This window comes from Passer domesticus, chromosome 6 (genome assembly GCF_036417665.1).
Source record: "Passer domesticus isolate bPasDom1 chromosome 6, bPasDom1.hap1, whole genome shotgun sequence".
Classification (NCBI taxonomy): Eukaryota; Metazoa; Chordata; class Aves; order Passeriformes; family Passeridae; genus Passer; species Passer domesticus.
This window is the reverse complement of record NC_087479.1, coordinates 23129325-23135582: the sequence shown is the minus strand read 5'-3', so window position 1 is coordinate 23135582 and position 6258 is coordinate 23129325. Positions and strand designations below refer to the sequence as shown.

Sequence of the window (6258 nt, the reverse complement as noted above, 5' to 3'; positions counted from 1 at the left end):
GTCCCGACGCTCCCGAGCACGCCGCTGCCGGTGCCGGTGCCGGTACCCGAGCGCGGCGCGGCGCTCCCCTCACGGCGGGCAGCGCGCGGCCCCGCCCCGCCCCGCCGCGCCTGCGCGCGCCCGTGTTTACTGTTTGGTTGCCGGGGCGCCGCGCGCGGGCGCGCCGGGGACGTGACGTGACGTCGCGCTCCCCGCGGGGACGCCGCGAGCCAGCGCCGTGACGCGCGCGCTTCCGGCCGTGCCCATATATGGCAAGGCGGCGGCGCCGCGCTTCCCGGGCGGCGCGGGGCGGCGGGAAGGGGCCCGAGGACACCGGGACGGGCAGCACCGGGACGGGCGGCACCGGGACGGGCACCGGGACACCGCTCCTGCCCGCCCCGCCCGGCTCCGAGCGGGCTGAGCGGGCGGCCTGGCCGCCGCCGCGCCTGCCCCGGCGCGCCGCTGCCCCTGCGGTGAGAGGCGGCAGGAGAAGGAGCGGGGGTTTGGAGCCGCTGGGCGCTGAGCCCCAGCGGAGCTCGCACGTTCGCAGCCCTCGCTGTCCCTGCCCGGCAGCACCCCCCACCCTGGAAATCTCCGTAGCCATCGAGAAATGATCCGTGATGGTGGGAAAACAGAACGAAACAAACCACCCCAACCCCCCGCCCCTACGTAATTGACAACTGGCTTTTATCTCCAGTAGGTGGAAGAAAATAATTACCTTTTATTTAATTTTTTTTTTTTTTTTACCTGCAGTTGCAGCACAAGAGTAGCCCTACGTTCATCCTTGAACACCCGCTCTGCTGGTTCTCCTGACATTTGTCTTTTTGTTACTTTTTGTCACTATTTTGTTACAAAAAGTTGACTCTACTACTTTCCGTCAAAATAGAACAGAAAGCTCGCCAAAAGAGTTATCGGAGCCAGTGGACAGTCAAAATAAAAATGGATTATTCAAAGAAGATAAGGTTCTGGAGAAAAATTAAATTAATATTTTGCTCTGTGCTCATTGCAGAGGAACCTAAGAATATTCCTGTACTTATACTTGATTTTGTGAAAGATCTATCAGAGGATGTGTTTCAAGCTGAAGGTCTCTAGAAAAGGTAGTGAAACAAATGGCTAAAATAAAAAGCGTTGAACAATTGGACTGCATTATATTCATCCAAGAGTTCTAAGAGAAGTCAAGACTGAAATAGCTGAGCTGCTTGCTAATGGTTTATGTGTAACATTACATTTAGAAGGGCTTTGATAACAGAATCAGGGAAGATAGTTAATATGTCAATTTAAAAAAAAAAACCAAACAACAACAACAACAAAAATACCCAACAGCCTGAAAAGTTCTGTAGAGCTGCTGAGCAGTGAGCCTGTTCTCTGTACCAGCCAAGTTAGTGAAAACCTTAAAGAGATGAGCTAGTGGGTGCAGGGAGAAAATGGGGTCCCATGAGAGATGGCAGAGCTTTTCTGATGAGAACTCCTGGCCTCACAAAGTTTGGAGTCCTGGAGTCCCTCAGCAAAGCATGTGGACAAGAGACATTCAGCTGGTATTTCCTAATTGGGTTTCTAAAAAGTATTCAACAAAATCTGTGAGCAAAACCTTCTGAAGGAGCTGTAGAATAAGAGAAGTTTCATGTGGATAGATGACACTGCATTAAAGACCGGTCTCTGTAAGATGGAACCAAAATATTTCTCAGTGGATTGAGTCAGCATGCAAAGTTCCACAAGGATCTGAATTGGAGCCTGTGGACTGAGAGCAAAGGTAGTAAAACATCACAATACAATGTGAGTGGGTGGTACAATTTGATGTACATACATGTAAAGTGTTTTAAATGGGAGATAATAAATTTCAGTCACACAGAAACAGCCTAGAAGCTGAATTATCACTTGGGAACAAGATCCTGGCATAATAACAGTTCTGTGAAAACCTCAGTTCAAGGCTTGGTAAATGAGCAAATCGAGTGTTAGGAGATAAGGAATAAGAGCAAGAGACTAAAAGCAGAGAGTGTCATTGTGGCATGGGATAAATCCATGGTGTGCCAGTGCTTTGAATGCTGTGTACAGTTCTGATCTTTAGAAGGACAGAGAGCATCTTAAGAGGTTCAGATGAGCACATAAATGTTAGGAAGTCTGGGACTGTTCTAGGTCAGAAGCAGGTGAGTTAACTAGGACTCTTCAGCTTCACAGACACAAGTTAGGGGAGGTTTCTTTCAGTGTAAGAATGATGTACAAGAAGCAAAACTCAGGGAAACGTTGAATAAAACCAGATTTGACAAGGTTGCTCATTCCATGTCGTGGGTACTCGTAGAAAACTTTTTTGCCTGATTTTGTGGGTACAACAAGGGGTGCAGTTTTTTTGCCGTTTTTTTGTTTTGGTTTTTTTTTTTTTTTTTGAGATGAAAACTCAAATGAATACAAATAAAAGCTCATGAGGACTATTAAATAAACAAATATACCCTTTGGCTGTGCAAGTCCTGATTTTGAAATTTCTGTGACCTTAGGGAATACTGCGGTGAGGCAGCACTACACACTGAGCGCTGACTCTGTCCTAACTACTTTTTTCAAGTGGTTGCTACCAGGTAGTGTCAGAAGACTGTGGCTGATAACAGAGAGGGGCAAAAGCTGTGCTTGATTTCATCAAATATGACTATTTCTATGTGGGTTTGTAGGGGTTTAGCTGAACTTTCGCTCCTTCCTGTGCTTCCGCATTGTAATGGCATTTGAATTTGTTTAAATTACCAGAAGATGTGATCTCATATGTCCGTGCTCCTTATCTGCTCAGATCTTTTGCTGATAAGGTTGTTCTTTGGAGCTGCATCCGGGAGCCTTTCCAGGCAGAGCCAGGCTGGTGACCCAGTGAGGTGCTGAAGTGAAACCAACAACTCCCATCCTTCTCCTTTGGAAACAGCGGATGTCCACAAGGGACCTGGATATTATATCAACAGGATATCATGGGAAAACAAAAGAAGGCTGTAACCAGCATGTGGACAATGTATCTTTATCATTTCCAATTAAGGAGCTCACAGGAGTTCTGTGGAGTGGTGTCCTGTCCCCTGCCACCCCGTGGCATCTTTAGTCTGCACAACAACAGATTTTCAGCTCTTCTTCACTGATTAGATTTGAGCTCTGTTTTTGTACAAATGTTTTGTAACTTGGTCTGTTGGCCATGGACAACCAGCTGCAACATTAAAGGAGTAATTTTAATTCTGATTGCATCGCATCTTCCACTTGGTAAGGATTGAGTGCTTTTTAAATAGCCCATCTTGAATCTTCTCATGCTCAGGAAGAAGGGAAGAGAAACCAACTCCTAATATAGTATTTATCTGGTTTTGTTTGCAAAATTAAGTATTTGCCCTGAATAGGTAATGGTACTGCAAAGGCCATAAAATACAGTAGCAGTGTTAAAGCATATCATCTGAAAGGTACATGGAATTCAGATGTTGTGAGGGTATTTGGGTTTTTAAATAAAACATTATTTTGACACTGCTTTGAAGTATATTGGGTGCTTCAGCATGAGAGTGATGAAATTCCTGCTATGAGGCATTTGAATTCTAATTGTAGGAAAAATAACAGTTGTCAGTAGCACACAGGAGAAGGACAAGCTCTGTTGCAGCATTTAGGCATGTGGCATGGCAGTTGAATTAAAATAGTAACGTAACCTAATGGTGATGTGTCACTAACCTCGAGGACACCAGGGAAGATAAAACAAAGTAATTTGCTGTCATTACATAAGAACTGAGTACAAAGCCAAGAATGGGGTTTCGGCACAGATAAGGATTTCACTCTAAGACTTTCAAAGAATTCAGTTCTTCAAAGCCTTAACTATCCATGGGCCTCTCAGATGCTCCCATCCTCTTCATTCTCTTCCCTCTCCCCCTCCTCCCTCTGCCATGGCTGTGTTTTTTTGCTGCTATTTGCAGAAATTTCCAGGTGCCACAAGCCTGGGTCCCTTGGCTATGCCTGTGCTGCTGAATCAAAGAGGGTAGGAATCAAGCTTGGGCATTTGACTCTTGCTTTTCCAGTGTGCTCTGCTACACAGTAATGATTCTGGTTTCTGAAACAGTCTTGGCATGTGTCAAACAGCAATCTCCAAGATGATGGCTGGGTGTAGCTTAGAGGGCAGCATGTGTCCCGTGAGCAGTGAGCTGGACTCTCAGACTGGACCCCCTCCACTCTTCTGAGTGATCCAGAAAGATCCCAGAAGGTTTCATACTGTCAAACACGCCTCTGTGCTGAGGCATATGACAAGTCCTTTAGCTTCATGTTGTAAATCATCCCTCTGGGCTATGGCACAAGGTCTCTTTTATTAAAATCTGCCTGTTTGTAATAACACTCCTGAAATAATACTTACTTAAGACCACGTGTAGTTTGGGGGTGACCACCCACTGGGTGCTGTGTGGTGGGGACATGGTGATTGACTGCCCAGCCCTTCCACCACAGAACAGCTCCTGCCAAGCTTCACTTGGCATTGTAGATACTGCCTGTGCCAGGCTATAAACAAGCTCTGGCAGGTTAGAGGATTTACCTTGTTCTAAGGGTTGTGTAACAAGTTCAGTGCTCTGAAAGGAATCCTGATGACTGCAGTGTTTGATAAATTATCTCCAAATCATCCTAAATATGGGGTAGGATTTAAGGGAAACACAAACTGATGTTTTTCACTGAATGGCAGACATGTAGCTGTAATTGGTGGGAAACATGGTGAAATAACACACACGAAAACGTGCTGTTCTACCTGGATGCGTATTTTCAAGATCTTTGTTTCTGTCTGGGAGCTAAGTCCAGGGGCATGGCAAGTTGGGATGGTTTCCACGCTTTAAGAACCACAAAATAATAGTCACATGAACTACCTATGCCTCATCCCTCAGAAGGGATGATCCTGATGAGGAACATCTATTTGAGAAAAGTTTTATCCATATTCTACATAGCTTTACGTTCCAAGGGCAAATGCTTCGCTGGATCTTAGTCCTGACCATTTAGTCAAGACCTAATGAAATTCTTTTTGTTGCTGTTTTACTCGTTATTGCAGAAAGGCACTACAGGATTGCAAGTTTCTTGCTCATTACACAGAATAGTATTAACATGGCTTCTTCATAAACCTGTCATATAGTTATGTCATTAACATAAGTCAAGATTTGCCAAGAAAGCTTTAGCACTTCAGAATTGAGGTTTTTTAAAAATATCTTTTAGTATGTATATTTGAGAAAGATTTTACTGTGCAAGTATTCTCATGCCAAAAATAAATGGAACTTATTTGCTTATTCCTTATAGAGTAGGTAAGGATGGTTCTGGAACCAATGAGATGGTTCTGGAACAGTGATACTTCTGTGTTTGCAGTAAAAGTGCCAACCTATTCCATTTGTTGGATATATGGGATAGAGTGTAACTCCATGCAGTCAAACCAAGCACAAATCACTTTATTTGTGACCAAAGCTGGCAATATTTTTTCACTCTGTGCCACTTTGTCACTTGCTGTTGTATAATCAGAGAGTAACTGTGGCTGAAGGCCTAAACATCAGTCGGGTGCATGTGAGAATGATTATCATAGCTAACTTAAGGCACGTGTAGTAGCACCGGGAATGACCTCACAGCTTCCAATCTTATAATAAATATAGCTTAATTACTGGATATTGCATGACAAATTGTGCCCTGCAGGTGAACAGGCACAGAATGTGGTAAGGACCGGCTCTGACTTCTAAGCAAAGGTTTGTATTTCCTTTTAAGATACATTATGCTCTGAAATAATCATCTGTGTTTAAGAAAATAAAGTATTTATTATATAACGATTTCTACCTAAGGATCTTGGAGCTCCTTATGGGCACTAATGATTGAAGTGTTCTGTTCTAGTTTGCAGCTTACCATGAAGAATTTAAAGCAGCATCTGAACACTTTCCCATTAACCTCAAAAGTGACTAATACACAAATGTGTGGTTTGTTCCCCTCTCCTCTCCCCAGTGGATTTTGTGTTGCAGTGTGTTGGTGCTACAGGTGTAAGAAGCAGAGCTTGCAGTCTGAATGGGCAGGTACTGCCCTTAGAGAACACATTCTCCAAATTTTGGAAACTTGCATCCCTTGCAAAGGCCAACATTACATTATTGCAGAGACGCTACAGTTTCAGGAGATCTTCATTCATGTCATTCTGTTCTGTTCCTGCCTTGTACACAGTTACTTGCCCGACCTCTCAATTCAATGGCTCAGGAAGTTACACTGGCACAATGCATGTATTTATGTGGGAGAGTTAGGCTGCACTGAATCCCTGACCAAAGTTACTGCAGAACCAGTCAAGTGCTGTAG

At 44.5% G+C, this 6258-nt stretch overlaps 1 long non-coding RNA gene across 1 annotated transcript; it reads left to right on the top strand.

The window, feature by feature from the left end:
• The first annotated feature begins 262 nt into the window (after positions 1–262).
• Positions 263–3171, top strand: LOC135302853 (uncharacterized). Its single transcript, XR_010364426.1, has 2 exons — positions 263–602; positions 733–3171. It is a non-coding gene; the product is annotated as an uncharacterized LOC135302853 (long non-coding RNA).
• Positions 3172–6258: the final 3087 nt, after the last annotated feature.